Source organism: Antechinus flavipes, chromosome 2 (assembly GCF_016432865.1).
Source record: "Antechinus flavipes isolate AdamAnt ecotype Samford, QLD, Australia chromosome 2, AdamAnt_v2, whole genome shotgun sequence".
In the NCBI taxonomy this organism is placed as follows: domain Eukaryota; kingdom Metazoa; phylum Chordata; class Mammalia; order Dasyuromorphia; family Dasyuridae; genus Antechinus; species Antechinus flavipes.
In genome coordinates this window covers 578178244-578192880 of record NC_067399.1, presented here as the reverse complement: position 1 = coordinate 578192880, position 14637 = coordinate 578178244, and the positions used below count along the sequence as shown (strand labels likewise).

The following is a 14637-nucleotide window of genomic DNA, read 5'->3' as shown; positions in this document are numbered from 1 at the left end:
CGCAGCGCGGCGCGGCCGGGCCGGGCCGGGCCGGATCAGGCCACGGAATGGGGGGGCCGGGGTCCAGGTCGGGGGCGGCCCCCGAGCTGCTGAGCAGACGCCGGGCGACCGGGCGCCCCGATCGGGAGTGGGCTGCCCGCCTGCCCGCCGGCCTGCCTCCCTGCTGCCCTTCCTCTTCCCTCCTCCCGCTCGACGTCCCTCCCCGCCGGGCCGCCCCAGCCAGGGCCCGCCGCCCGTCCGGCTCCCGCCCCCGCTCCGCCCCCGGAGCCGCAGCCCCGCCCGCCACCGCCGTCGCCATGTTGTGGCTCCCGCTGCCGGCGCTGGGGACTTAGTGAGCGGCCGAACCCGGGCCTGACGCCGCCGTCGCTGCCGCTGCCGCCGCCGCTCGGGTAAGTGGCCGCGGGCCGGGGGGCCGGGCGCGGGGAAGAGGAGAAGAGCTTGCCGCCGCGGTGACCGCCGTTCCTGGCTTGGCCCCGACAGGGAACCCGCCGAGGCGCGGCGCTGCGCCGCGGCCCGCCCCACCAGGAAAACCGATCCCGCTCGGCCGCCTTCCCCGCCAGCGGGCCGGGCTCCCCCTCTAACCTCTCCCCCACCCTCCAACCCCGGCCGAGGTGGCCCAGCGCTGCCCCCGAGCCTGCGCGCTGCCGCCGTGGGCATGCCCGCCGGCCAGCCCATCCTCTAGTCCCCACACCCCCTCCACGGGCGCCCCGAAGGCGGCATGGAGCGCCTGCACACCGATCCTGCTCACATGGACCCCGGGGGGCCTCAGCCAAGCTGCATGCGTCCGGGGCAAGCGGGCATGTTGGAAGGGGGGGGGGACGACTCAGGGGGATCAGGCCTGCTGGGCTGGCAGGAAGTCAACTCCTCCGGGGGTTCTTCTGCCAGACGTGGGACCGACCTACAGATAGGCTACTCTTAGGGTCATTTCGGGAAAGGAAAAGCTGTGCCAGGTAAATCACATCCTGGTTCCAGATGCCAGTGCTGCCCGGATCCGGGTGGGCCCAGCAGTGGGCAAGTGAGAGGAGGGGAAGGAAGGGGGCGGTTCACTTCAGCTTGTCTGTCTGTTGATCTGACCGTCTGTCTCGGGGGGAGGGTCTCAGTTTGGAGCATTGGCTGCAGCCCCAGCCTGACCGACGCGGAGGTCATCGCTGCTAAGGAAGGCTCCTGTCTCCGCACACGGATTTGGCCATTTCTGGGGCTGCTTCTGGGGGTTGGAACAATTCTTGGGTAGGCCAGAGGGGGCATCAGAATTCTGGACAAAAAACCGAAACCTCCACCAACTACTTAGAGAAGGGAATTGGACCAGCCCGAAGGTCATGGTCCTGAAGTAAGGGGAGGGGGAGTGGTTGATTTTATCCTAATTTGCTTTGGCTTCTATTTGAGGTTCTTAATGGGTTCGAACTGTTTCCTAATCCGTGTATAAAACCTCTTAAGCACATTTCCATAGGTGTCCCCATAGCTGAAGTTTTCTCACAACCCTTTACCAATCTTTAACCAGAAAGTCGAAGTTTGAGTGATGGGCTTGTTTCAGTGTCTATAAAAATCCGTGGGCTGTATAAACTACAGGTTCAAGATAAATTGACCAATAATTTTATCCCGTCTCTTGTGGACTTGCTTCCTTACCCAACTCTTAGGATCCACACTCTATTGTCAGGATGTATGTCTTCAGTGGGCTTTTATATATATATAATTTTGTAGCAGGATAGCCTAGGTTTAGAAATCTTACCACAACTGCTTTCTAGGAGCTAATGTACATCAAGACCCATTGACTTCTAGCTGGGATTGAATTGGGCAGGTGCAGGTCAGTGTTGAGAGGAGTTAAGAGTTTGGAGAGCTTGGGTCAGTGGCTGAGTTAGAATTTAAGGCATCTTTCCACTTAGGCAGACTGGGAATTTTAATTTTATAGAGGTATTTTTGTTATTGTTGGGTTTTTTTTTGGGGGGGGGAGGATTTGTACATGTTGGGAACCAAATCTCCAGTGGTTATGAAGAAATGGTAGATAAGTACATTTGCTAAGGTTTGATGGTGTACTTAATGTTAATGTAGAAAGTAATGAACTTGATTCAAACAAATTCAACAAAAAAATTCATGTAGAGGTTTTTGTAAGCCATACTCTATAAGAGTTTATGCAAATAGTTAATATCTTTAGATTTGGAGTGGACTAGAATGGAGTGGACCAACCTAAATCTGCAGAGGTTTATAGTAAGAGAGTTGATCTCTAATGTATTCATTTTGGCAACAGTATCTCCTTTCTGTAATTCTGTATAGGTTTCTGTGAAACTTTGTTCTGGCTTATTTCCTATCTTAGTGACCCTTACCACTTTCCTTTTGGGGATCTTTGTCCAGGTCTCCTCAGCTCACACAGCAGTTGTCTCCAAGCCTCTACCCTGGGACCTCTTCTCATTTCCCTTTATATCATTTCACTTGGTGGTCTCATTTGCTTCAGGGAATCCAGTTTTCATTATGGGTTCCTGATTCTCAAATCTGTATATCCATCCCTAACCTCCTTCCTACATCCAGACTCGAATCTTGTTAGGCTTTTGGAACTGGGTGTCCGATAGATGTCTTAAACTTTGATTTTTCCAAAATGGAACTCTTTTCTTCCATATCCTACCATACCACATGTTCTGAATTTCCCTATTCAAGGACACCACTCTTCTACCAATCACCTGGATCACAACCTGAGTGTCATCCTCATTCTCACTCACCTTCTTCCTGTTCCCCCAAATCTGTTGATTTTGCATTTGTGATATCTCTATTATATGCCCCCTTGTCTTAACTGCTGCCATTCTGATTCATACCCTCATCACCTCACACTTAGGTTTAGTTCTAGACTAAAGCAATAAAGCAAATCAACAAATACTTTGTTTCTTAATGACTATAAAAGCTGTGTTTACACTATATTGTAGTTTAAATATGTAATAGTAATATGTTCAGAAAAGTATCTACCTTAATTTAAAAATACTTTATTCCTGAAAAATACTAACCATCATCTGAGATTTCATTGCTCTCTGTTATTGGCTGCTGATTGATCAGGGTAGTGGTTGCTGAAAGTTGGGGTGATTGTGACTGTTTCTTAAATTAAGGGAACAATGGAATTTGCCTTATTGATTCATTCCTTTCATTTGAACACTTACAGATCATTGTAAGGTTTTTAATTGGTTTAATTTCATTATCATTGTGTTTCATGGAAAAGGGAGGCCTTAGGAGAAGCAGAGAGAGGGGTATGGCCAGTAGGTGGAGGTCAGAGCATACATTTATTAAGTTTACATCTTACATGGATATGATTTGTAGTGTTCCAAAACAGTTTCAATAGTAGCATCAAAGGATTGCTGGTCACAGATCACCACAACAGATTTAATATTAATGAAAAAGTTTGAAATATTGTGAGAATTATCAAAATGTGACTTAGAGATACTATGTTAACACATCCTGGTGGAAGATGACACTGATAGACTTGTTTGTGGAGGGTTGTCACAAACCTTAATTTTGTTTAAAAAAAAAAAAAGCAATATCTGTGAAGTGCAACAAAGTAAAGCTCAATAAAATGTGATAATATACAGGCCAAAGTGGAGATAGCAGAGGAGAGGTACTAGCATTAAATATTGATCTAACTAAAGCAGAGGTCTGACCATGTTAACATCCTATTTAATCAACTTCATTGGCTCCTTATCACCTTCAGAATCTATATAATATAAAATCCTTCATTTGGGTGTTTATAACTTGGCTCCCTCTTGCTTAATCTGCTCTCATTCTTCCATGTCCTAGTAGTCTGATACAGTGATACTGGATTTGCTATTCCTCCTCTGAAATATTCCATCTGCTCTTTCCATGCATTTTTACTTATTGTCCTCTGTGCCTGGAATTCTCTCCCTCCTCATCTCCATCTCCTGGCTTCCCTTAAGTTCTCAGCTAAAATTTCACTTTCTATAAGAAATCTTTCCTGATCTTCTTAGACCTAGTGCCTTCCCTCTGTGATTATATCCAGTTTTGTGGTACATATAATTGTTTATTTTCATGTTATCTTCCCTATTAGACTTTGAACTGCTTGGGGTTGACTGTCTTTTGTCCTGTATCTTCAGCTCTTGGCACAGTGCCTACCACACAGTTGCTATCTAATAACAGTTTGTGGACTGACATCAAAAAATTTTAGGATTGGAAAAGTTTTAAAATATTGAACTTGATGTTTGAACCTTTTTTGTATCATGGACCTTTCCGGCAATCTAGTGAAATCTGTAGACCTCCCCTTCCCCCTTTTTGGAATTAAGTTTTTAAATATATAAGATTACAAAATAAGCCAGTTATTGACATAAAGATGCATTTTTTTCCTTTCTGATTTCATGGACTCCCTGGAATCTATCCATATAAGTGAATGGTTAAGTGGTTGTGAGCACATATGTTGTAGAAAAGGTTGTTCAGACCCTGGGGACTATTGGAGAATCTCAGCTAGACCTTGGGAGAAAAGAAAAAGGGAGCGGATAGTTTTTGTAAATAAATCCTTCAAAAGGTCTACTTTTTGATCTACTGATGGCAGAAATAACATTCTTCCATATCTTAGTGCATTATAGACTACTATTCAGAAATGAGTTGCTTTGGCCAGAATAAATTACCAGGCAGGGAAACATCTGGTAGGAAGCTACTTCCCTTAGCTAAACTCCTCCGTGGTTGAAAATTCCTCATCAGGTCTGTATTTAAGCCTTTCCAGTTTGGTAACACCTGGCACAGATTTTTCTCTGCTGGCATGATGTTTGATTTCTCACTGTGGTGTGTGAAAATGAACTCAGGTTCTTAGAATGAGACAGTGGAGGCATAAATAAGCACAAAATATTTTCCTTCTGGAGAGACTAATCCATGACATGAATCTACATCTTTACTTACTCTTGGCAGCTGCCCTAGGCAAGGCCCCAGTAGGGTACATAGAGCTTGAAACCAGGATGCAAGAATTGGGATTCTGTGGGTGATAGCACCTAGAGAGCCTGGTGGAACTGAATTGGAGAGAAATAACTAAGGTTTGACTGGGGCCTGAGAAGCCATTAGCAGCTACATGAGCCCTTCTAAAGATTGTATCCATGACAATCCATATTCCTTAAAGTGAGTGAAACTTTGTAACCTTTAGATGAAGTTATTCCAGTTCCCCTTGTTTTCAGTATTCACAGATAATTGATGATGAGTTTATAAAATTACAAATAATCACTTTAGAATCATGGAATTTTTCATTATTTGGAGATTTTTTTTTTGGATCTTTCTCTTGCCTTACCCTTAATTGTTTTTTTTTCTAGGTGTCTCTACTATTCTTCTTAAACTTTCTTTCTGTAGTATAGTAGAAAGAACATTGGACCAAGATTTAGATATTATTCTCAGTTCTGCCACAGAATAGCTGCATAATTCTGAGCAAATTGGTTTCCTTTTCTATGTCTATTTCTTCCTGTGTAGGTGATTTCTCAGGTTCCTTTGCAGATCTAAAGCTCTTATTCTAAGGAACTTCTGAATCTTGTTTAAGAGCAAAATTTTCTTTTTTGGTTGAGTAGAGTCCACTTTTGCATGTAGGCTAGCAGTATCTGGCCTTTTGAATTGTGCATTTTCAAAACTTTTGAGTCTGGGAATTATTTGTGTTGGAGCTTTATTCTGTTCTGCTTTTACAGCCTCATGATATTCTTAATAAAATAATGCCTTCTGTCTTGCAGTCACTTTGCCTCATTTGTCCTAAAAAGTTTGGTGTTTTATCTTTTTTTTTTTAAGATCTTCAGGAGAATTAATGAAAAGTATATTTATTTCAAAAATCCCCGATCTAACCGAGGAGCACTTTTTAATTTAGAGCCTGAGTATAAAATATGTCGTAACTATTTTGTTATTTCTTACAGAGTCAAGGGCATTTGAGAAGAAGCTTTAACCTTTGCTAAAGCAAGATATTAATTATTCTTATGGTGGCCAAGCTAACTTGAATTTTATGGAGATTGACAGACAAAGCATGACTCTGCCTTAAGGCTATGTAAGAAGATTCCTTGATCCCTTTTTTCAGTTTTCTGGAACTCTGACTACAACAACATCCCCTTTTTTTTTTCTTTTTTTTCAATCTAGCTGCCTGTCTCAGTTAATGACTGACACCAATCCATTCTTTTTTTAATTTAAATTTTTATCTTCCTCAGTTACATGTGAAAACAATATTTTTTGGGGGTGGGGGTTATACATGTATATTCGTTTTTTACGTATTTCCTTATGAATTGTGTTGAAAGTTCTCTCTCTGGATATGGGTAGCTTTTTCCATCCAAAGTTTATTGGGATTGCCTTGGATCACTGAACTTCTGAGAAGAGCCATAATTCTAAAAGTCTGTCATAGTTGATTGTTGCATATTCTTGCTGTTGCTGTGTACAGTGTTTTCTTGATTCTGTTTGTTTTGCTCAGCATCAGTTCATGTAAATCTTTCCAGACCTTTTTAAAATAAGCTGTTCATCATTTTTTATAGAACAATAATATTACATTATTTTCATATACCATAAATTATTCAGCCATTTCCTAATTGATGGATAATTACCCATTTTCCAATGGTAAATTGTGACCATAAAAAGAGCTTTTACAAACATTTTTGCACAAGTGGATCTTTTCCCCTCTTTTATGATTTCTTTGGGATATAGACCCAATAATGACACTGCTGGATCAAAGAGTATGCACAATTTTATAGCCTTTTGGGCATAGTTCCAAATCATTCTCCAGAATGATTGGATTGTTTCACAACCCCACCACAGTACATTTAGTGTCCCAGTTTTCCCCCCTTCCCTACAACATTTATCATTATTTTTTCCTGTCATCTTAGCCAAACTGAGAAGGGTGAGGTAGTACCTAAGAGTTGTTTTAATTTGCATTTCTCTAATCAATAGTGATAATAGAGCATTTTTTCATATCTATAGATGGCTTTAATTTTGTCATCTGAAAATCTTCCGACTTTCTATCAATTGGGAAGTGACTTGTATTCTTATCCATATGACTCAATTCTTTATATATTTTAGAAATGAATCCTTTGTTAAAAACACTGGCTGTAAAAATTTTTCCTCAGCTTTCTGCTTCCCTTCTAATATTGGCCGTGTTGGTTTTGTTTGTGCAAAACCCTTTTTAATTTAATCAAATTTGTCCATTTTGCATTTCATGATGTTCTGTAGTTCTTTTTTGGCCATAAATTCCTCCCTTCTGCAATGATCTGATAGGTAAACTATTCCTTGCTCTCTTAATTTGCTTATGATATCACCCTTCATACCTAATCATGTACTTTTTTTGATATGGTATGTGAGATATAGGTCTATGCCAAGTTTCTGCCACACTATTTTCCAGTTTTCCCAGCAATTTTTGTGAAATAGTGAGTTCTTATCCCAGAAGCTAGCATTTTGGAGTTTATCATACATTAAATTACTATAGTCTTTAATTATTGTGTGATGTGTATCTCACCTATTCCACTGATCCAGCACTGTTTCTTAGCCAGTACTACATGGTTTTGATGACTGCTGTTTTCAGACATTAATCCATAAGCATTTGTGGAAAAATATTCAATGGTATTGCAAAATAAAACTAAATGATGAGATCTTATATGAGCAACTTTAAAAAGCTAACAATAAATTTAATTCTTTTTTTTTTTTTTTTTAATAGACTGTCAGAGAATAGCTGGCACTTATATAGCACTTTAAGATTTGTCAAGTGCTTCACAATTATAATATCATTTTATTTTTCCTGCACCAATGGAAGTTTGGTAATATTCTAATCCCTCATTTTACAACTGAGGAAATTGAATCAGACAGATTCAGTGATTTGCCCAAGGCCATGCCATTAGAAACGATCTGAAGTTAGATTTGACCTCAGGCCTTCCTGATTTCAAGTTTGGAGCTCCACTTACTGTACCAGCCCAAAAACTAACACTTTGGCCACAAAAACAAATCAGGAGTGAAACTAAGTGTATTGAAAAGTAGCACCTTGTAGATCACTATTTGTTCTCCATCATTCATGTTTTTGTGGTTGTTACTAGCATTTCTGCCAGTGTAGGATCTTGGTGTCTTATTTCATATGTGCCCTGTATTTTCCCTTCTTGTCTTTCTTATCATTCTGCTTTCTGTGCATTTAGCTTTTATGTTTACTCCAGATAAAATCAATCATGGGTGGCTTAGGACATGTTCTCTTGCAATTATAAAATGTCTGTTTGTGCTGGCTCCTTGTTCCTAAATAGAAGTATTTGGGATCTTGTTTTCATGTGTTATTTTTTGACAGACCTGATCTTTCTCATCTCAGTATGGAAATTTTGTCTATTTCATAAAGTGATTTGGGTTAACTTTAAATGGTTTTCTGCATCCACCACTTTAGAAGAGCCTTTTTATAGCAGAAGGAAAAACACAGCAGACCAACCTAGGTATAGATGAATTTGTTTCTCTTTATGGGTGATATATAAATTAAAGCATTTGAGAAAATCTCTTTCTGCATGGATTTCTGTTTGAGGGCATCTAGTCCATTGTATTGCCCTACTGCTTGTAATAAATACATATTTTGTGATTTATTTTAGCTAGTATCTTTTGAGGAATATTTTCATCAGAACTGAATGATACTACCCAACCATGTGTCAGCTTTAGTTGAGAATGAATTGGTGAGGAAGGGGAAAAAGATTTCAGAGTTGCTGTGAATACAGATTAAGTAAAATACCATAGTTAATGGTCAGGTTAGAGGAGCATACTTCAGCACATTTTGGCTTAATATGAATCTCCTAGATGTAAAGATGGAGGCAGCTTTATTTGTTAGTTGTATGTCAGTTGCCTGGGATTTAAAAAATAAAATAAGATCTTACTTTCCTAAGACATCTTGGGAATAAGGATGCTTCCTGACACTTACTGATTCTTACTCTTAGTATTTACTTGCATTTGAATGCCCATAGAAACCCATGACTTTGGAATGTGTGGTTTTGTTTGTTTGTTTGTTTGTTTTGTTTTGTTTTGTTTTGTTTTTGTGATGTTTCTGTTTAGCTCGAGTTTTTAACTTGGCAAACTTTTGCCTTTGGGAAATAAGGGTTTCCATTTACAGACTATGTAGTTTTCTATGTGATTTCCTTGATTGGTGACTAATCAGGAAAGATACTTTCGGTTACTTTAGGAAGGAGTCACCACTTTATAATATTGTCTTTGTTCCTTTGGCACCTGAATATTCTTGGATTAGACAAAGCTTTCAACTAGGGTGTGGATACAAGGTCAAAGTTTTCTCTGAGCCAATTAAGTGGATCTGGGATCTTCTTTCCTTCTCTTCATAGTTGGCTGCAAAGAATCTATATCCAACCGCTCTCTGCTATGTCTGAACTCCCTTCTCATTGATCTTGATTGCTGTCAAAAAAGCAGTTTGAAGGTTTAAGACAGGGATACTTAATGTGGATGTTCATTATCAGCTACAAACCAACTTCCCTGGGATGCACCCTAACTCATCAGAACATTGCTGGACAGGATTTGGGCATCTTTAAAGAAGAGAGGGAAATGGGAATAGTATGAAGTCTCTCAGCTCATGTGGAGACATTTCAACTCAAGAGTTTTAGCAGAACAGGCAGCAGTTATCTCTGAATTAGAGGGTACTCTGCATTCTTACTTTGCCATATAATACCTTCTAGACTTTTAATTGAGTTGTTTGGTCATCAAAATTGTTTCATTGCCTAAATACAACATTAAGGCTATAAATCTTCGAGCTCTAAAAATATGTATGAATAATATCATAGTTCTTAATTAGAAGCTTTAGTTATTTCAAAGATCATTCATAGCATAACTACTTGGAACTGTATCAATCACTTCATCAGTTATTTATTGAGTACTTGCTATATATAGATGCCCAGCTTTGTGCTGGTAGATGTTGGAAAAAAGAAGCTTATAGGATGAGGCATCTTCCCTTAAGAGCCTTATTTGAGGAAACAAAATTAACTCTTACAAAGTAGAGAGCAAGAGCTAAACTGGAGTTATTAATTTTTTGCATTTCTCTGTGTGTGTGTGTGTGTAATATGTGATATGCAGTGAGTATAATTGTAGTCATAGTACATATTCACAAATTTATACCTGATTTCCCTTCTACCAAAACCTTTTTTTCACTCCTTAGCTTTTGAAGCTTGGAGCAGTTTTTTTTTTTTTTCTTTTTTTTTCTTTCTTTCTTTCTTTCTTTCTTTCTTTCTTTCTTTCTTTCTTTCTTTCTTTCTTTCTTTCTTTCTTTCTTTCTTTCTTTCTTTCTTTCTTTCATTAGGGTTAAGTGACTTGCCCAGGGTCATACAGCTAGAAAGTATTTGATTTGAACTCAGGTCCTTCTGACTTCAGGGCTGATGCTCTATCTAGCTGCCCTTGGAGCAGTTTCTTTAGATTCTGTGCCCTGTCCTACTTTCTTTGGCATAGTTTCATGATCCTACTAGTCCCTCCAGTCTCCGGAAGGGATTTGTAGCTTTCTCAGATAGACATGGCAGAAATTCATCCCAGGAATTAGTTGACAGCCAGCTAAGATCATACTTGGGGTTCAGTATAGGCCCTTTTTTTATGGTGGTTTTGGTCATTGTAGGTTCAGTGGCAGGTAAGGAGAAAGTAGCTTTAATTAGGAGAGGTTGGGAGGCATCAAAGACAAACTTTTTTTTTTTTTCAGGTTATTGTTACTTTATTTCTGAAGGGATTTTGTATATATATATTTTTAAATTTTTATTTAATAATTACTTTATATTGACAGAATCCATGCCAGGGTAATTTTTTTTTTTTTTTTTTACAACATTATCCCTTGCACTCGTTTCTGTTCCGATTTTTTTCCCCTCCCTCCCTCCCTCCACCCGCTCCCCTAGATGGCAAGCAGAAAGACAAACTTTTGCTATTAATAATTTTGTCTGGGACCTACCCTAGTTGTGCCATCTTATTTCAAACATGATATTTTTTTTGTTGCTGATCTCTGCCAAATTGTGGAACTAGCTACAAGTGCAAAAGGGCTCTTTACTGATATGGGGTGAGCAACAAGGCACTTTGAGATATTCAGAAGGAAAATCAGTAGAATTTAGTGATATGATATCATATCAGTTGTATTATTTTTCATGCCTGGTTGGAACTGTCCTATTTTTGAGCTTCATAAAGTTAAAGTAGTTTTTTTTTTTTTTGTAACCCACTTGAATATAAGCAGTGTTTGTTGCTGTTGTGTAGCAAAATGCCAAAAAATTATAACATTCTGATCTCTTTCAAACAAGGTGACATCCCATAATTAGTCATTTGAATCAGGGATGCTTTCTTCTTGACCTGCAATGAGTTTTTCCCCTACCCTTTATGAGTGACTCAGTATAAATGTCAGTACTCTCTGGAATTCTTTTGAATAGAAACATATCAAATCTTATATCTGAGATTTATTGTTTAAGATAATTTTATAGAATTTTATTCCTTTTCTTTTTCCTTCATTTCATTTATAACAGATCAACATTCTTTATCATCATACCTATTTGTAATTTGATTTACTGAAAAATATTTTTTTCAGTAATTGCTGTTTCATTAGCTTGACTCTGAAAGGTGGTGCTCACCTCCCTCCCTCCCCCCCCCCCTTTTTTTTTTTTTTTTTTGTGGTTTTGTTTTTGGCCAAGACAGACTTGGAGACTTTGCCAAGACAGAATATGTCTTTGACATAGTCAGCAACTTTTTTTTTTTTTTTTTTAAGGATGCTTTGACTTGTATCTCTTTGAACTTTTCTATGTATCTGGTTGAAAGGAGAGAAATATTCATCTGCCCCAAGAAGTCAGGGGAAACCAAGGTTTCTGGGACCATGGAGGATAGTCAGTCCTGATGTCATCTTTGCTTGGTACCTATGCGCAGAAGCTTCTGCAAAGCAAAAGTTCTGCAAAGTATTCGAAGATTTTTTGCTGCTGCTGCCCTGCTGTGAGTGACTAAGACATTTCCCCCTCCCATTACATTACAAGACATAAAGTATATGCATATTTTAACTTGCCTGATTTTTTCAACAGTTCAGAAATGAAAGCATGTACTGAGATTGGTCTCCATAGCAGGAGATTAGGGAGATAGTGATTTGCAGTCAGAGAGAAGTTAAAAATTTCCCTTCCTGGTTCAGGAGTCTCTTTGACCTTGGGAGTGATGTTGTGTCTGCTGTCATTTATGCTACCTCTCCTGGCTGATACTCCATATCTTCCATTAATCCTCCAGAGCCTGTCTTGACCTTGAGGAGGATATGGTGATTGCTATAGTTTATACTATGTGGTCCACATGCTTGACATATCATGCTTTTCTTAATTAAACCAATTTATTATGAATTAAAAAGATAGGAGACAAAGCACTCAATAAATAAATAAATATAATTATAATATGTAATTTGTGCTATATTCTGTGGGGAAAACAAAGAAGCAATGGTTATTTTCCAAAAGGAGCCTAGTTGGAAGAGTGAAAGACTAAAAAACATATTAAGAACTAAATACTAATGGGATAGTTGGAGGTTGTGTGTATATATGCATGCGAGCAGGTATGGTTTATAAAGCCTGGCAAAGACTATCAGTTCGTAGTTGAATTATGGAGTAGAAGTATGACAAATGCTCACATCTAAGGACCTTGTGTGAATAGATTCTTTTATGGGTTAAGGGTTATTTTGAGGGGAGAGTTAGTTGGTTAAGAAGGTTGAGTTGGCAATCTGGAAATAGCTAAATCCACTCCTAGTTTAAATAGATATATCTGAAGCTTGGCAAGTCAATTAACTTATTTGAGCCATGGGTTTCTCTTTTGCTGTAAAAACAAGAGGGTTGGAGTAGATGATATCAGAGTCTGTGAAGTATACATTGGAAAGGGTGCTTTGGATTTGGCATTACGGGTTGCTGCTCAATTCCTAACCCTGCTATTTGCTTCAAGTCCCTTAACTTCTTGGAGCCTCAGTTGCCTTGTCTGTAATTTGAGAGGTTTGAACTAGATAACCTCTGAAATCCCTTCTAGCTATGTGTCTGTTGTCCTTTTATAATTTTGAAACCTAGGATTTTTCTTAAATTGTGGCTGTAGCTATCAAAAATCTTACATCTCATGGTGTTGTTCCATAGATTTAAAAGATTCTGATAATGATCAGCAGGATGATTTCAGAGAGGCCTGGAGGGACTTACATGAACTGATTCTAAATGAAATGAGCCAAACCAGGAGACCATTATACATGCCAATAGCAAGATTATATGATGATCAATTCTGATGGATGTGGCTCTCTTAAACAGTGAGATGATTCAGGCCAGTTCTTATGATCTTGTGACAAAGAAAGCCATCTGCACCCAGAGAGAATACAGTGGATTCCATATTCAGTGGAATGTGGAACACAGCATAATATTTTCACTCTTTTTGTTTTAGTTTGCTTGCTTATACTTTGTTTTGTTTTGTTTTCTCATCTTTTTTTTTCCTCTTTGGTCTGATTTTTCTTGTGTAGCATGATATTTGTGGAAATACGTATAGAAGAATTATACATGTTTAATATATATTGGATCACTTGCTTTCTAGGGGAAGGTGGGAGGAAAGGGAGGCAAAAAAAATTAGAACACAAGGTTTTGTAAGGGTGAATGTTGAAAATTATCTATGTATAATTAAAAAAAAAAAAGACTGATTACCCAAGTCTGTCTTCTGGATAACAAAAAATGATTACAAATTTGTTTTTTGTGATATCCCAGATTTGCAGTATTTAAGCAGTGGTCATAGTATTATTCAAGCTAATTTTAATTTTTATATTTATTATACAGCATTCCTTGTTTCTTATCTCTTGAATGCTAAACAAATGAATCAGTGAATGAACCCTGCAGATTAAACTCCTCCTAACAAATATGCATAGTCTTATAATTCAAAATTCTACTCTGGGCATGTCCAAAAATGTAGTTGCATTCTGTATTTTAGGTTTGTTGCCTCTCTGGCTAGAAGTAGGTCACAGGCTTCATCTTTAAACCTCTGGATTTATAGTTTGTCATCATTGATCAGAGTTCTGAAGCCTTTTAAAATTGTTTTTTTCAATAATGACATTGTTTAAACTGTTTGCTTAGTTCTGCATATTTCACTTGATACCAGTTAATAGAGATCTTTTGTTTTCTCTGAAACTCTATTTTTTAAACACAATATTTCACTAATTCATATATTATAATTTGCTAAGCCAGTCTGGGGATGGAGGACACTCCTCTTAATTTTTAGCTACTGTGTAAAGGATAGCTATAAATATTTTTGTACATACGGATCCTTTTCCTTTTTATTTGATCTCTTTAGGATTTCTTGTATTTGACCCAGTAATCAATATGTAGCTTTATAAAATGATATGCATAGTTTGGAAATTTGGGGATAATATTTTCAAATTCCTTTCCAGAATGAACAGGCCAATTTACAGTTCTACCCACAGGGCACTGGTTTGTTTGCCTTTCCCCACCCCCATCCTCCCACCCCCAGCAGTAGGTGTTTTCTTTTTTTGTTATCTTTGAAAATCTGATGGGTATGAACAAGTTGTTTTAATTTGCATTTCTGTAATTATTTGTGATTTGGAACATTTTAATGTAATTGTTGATAGTGTGGATTTCTTCCTTTGAAAATTGCCTCCTCGAGACTTACCCGAACTGATGCTGAATGAAATGAGCAAGGCCAGGAGATCATTAGATACTTCAACAACAATACTATATGATG

General features: G+C 38.7%; 1 protein-coding gene across 1 annotated transcript in view; it reads left to right on the top strand.

Annotated features, from left to right (window-relative positions):
- Positions 1–34: 34 nt before the first annotated feature.
- ZNF592 (zinc finger protein 592) overlaps positions 35–14637 on the top strand; it is a 70457-nt gene continuing 55854 nt past the window's right edge. Inside the window, exon 1 of the mRNA XM_051981210.1 lies at positions 35–389. The gene's annotated coding sequence lies outside the window, so the exon portion shown is untranslated. The remainder of the gene's footprint in view (positions 390–14637) is intronic.